The sequence below is a fragment of the Cyprinodon variegatus genome, unplaced genomic scaffold (genome assembly GCF_000732505.1).
Source record: "Cyprinodon variegatus isolate N-32 unplaced genomic scaffold, C_variegatus-1.0 Scaffold6681, whole genome shotgun sequence".
NCBI classification, from domain to species: domain Eukaryota; kingdom Metazoa; phylum Chordata; class Actinopteri; order Cyprinodontiformes; family Cyprinodontidae; genus Cyprinodon; species Cyprinodon variegatus.
This window is the reverse complement of record NW_015157134.1, coordinates 1-1,357: the sequence shown is the minus strand read 5'-3', so window position 1 is coordinate 1,357 and position 1,357 is coordinate 1. Positions and strand designations below refer to the sequence as shown.

The 1,357-nt window shown below is 39.1% G+C and overlaps 1 long non-coding RNA gene across 1 annotated transcript; it reads right to left on the bottom strand.

The window, feature by feature from the left end:
• Positions 1 to 171: 171 nt before the first annotated feature.
• On the bottom strand, positions 172 to 1,275 carry LOC107081550. Its single transcript, XR_001481091.1, has 3 exons — positions 891 to 1,275; positions 588 to 647; positions 172 to 301 (listed from the first exon to the last, which is right to left on the bottom strand). It is a non-coding gene; the product is annotated as an uncharacterized LOC107081550 (long non-coding RNA).
• Between the last annotated feature and the right edge of the window lie 82 nt (positions 1,276 to 1,357).

Genomic DNA, 1,357 nt, shown 5'->3' with positions numbered 1-1,357 from the left:
GGGATTGCTTTTGGGTCAATGAGTCAATGCAATCAACTGGTTTTCCTTAGATAGAAATCAATTTGACTGTCTGATCTGGTGAACTGTAAAGTGCCTCGGGATGACGTGTTGTTAATTGGTGCTACATAAATAAACTGAATTGAATTGAATGGATGGATGGTTTAGATGTACCTCCTGATCCCGCCTCCCCAGCCTTGTTGCGGCGGCGCCTGAGGATCACCTCCAGCTCACTGTCCTTTTTTGCTGGCGGTGAAGGTCCAGATTCCTGGGAGCCTCGGCTGGGGCTCCTCTTCACCGTCTCCTTCAGCAGAACATAAACATCCCAGCATTAACAGAGCACATTCTCACTCGCATGGCGGTGCCTTTATAAGTTTTATTCCTCAGTGACTCATTGGTCAGACTAGTGAAGTGTGCAAAAGAATCTGGGTTAAAAATGTAAAATACATTTAAAACTCAAAGGAAAACTTGGAGAAGAACTGATAAAAAAAAAAAAAAACACTTCAACATAGATTGAAACTAGAAACAGCCCATTTTAAATAGAAATGTCTGAAATAAAACACCAAATAGAAGAGAAAATCTGATTTTACCAGGATGCATTTCAGTTCATCCATGGCGCTCTCCTGTGGCTTCTCCTCACAGGGTGGAGGCTGCAAGGAGAAAATATCGACACACTGTGATTTACTAATGTTCACAAGTTATCATAAGAGCAGCTTATTCTGTAAGAAGTGGCAGAGAAGACACTTTCTGTGTCTTTAAATTGTAAAAAAAAGTGTGACATTTGTGGCAGGTTTTTACATGATTTAACCAGGATAGCAGGAGTTGTTAGGATTCTCTGTTAAGTGACTGCAGGGGGCGGAAGATCTGATTAAAGCAAAACTCAATATACTCACTTTCACTGCTATTCTCTGATGCAGCACAGAAAAAATGAAGACAGAGAGGAAAAAGAAGAAGACAGAGACCTTTCAGAGTCCTACAGGAATTATCAGACATCCTGGTCTTTATAAAAACACAAGGATAACATAAAGATGGAAGAGGAACAAAAAAGACAGGAATCTGTGTTTCTGTGTTTTCCCTGCTTGAAATGTCTTAATTCTTTAGCTAAATAAATTGGCTCAACAGCAACAAACACAAAGTATGACAAAAAGACCAAAATCATTCCCTATTGGAATGATTCCATAGTAGATTGCAGGATGTTGTATAAATTAGTTTTCTATTTAATGTGCCCTTACTTCCCATTGTTTTGAGCTGGTTGTAGGTAATGTATTTTTCTAACTGTACTGTAGAATATGCTCTTTCTGTTACGCAGCAATAATAGCTTTACAGCAGTGCTCCACATTTTTAACTCACAGATTTGTGA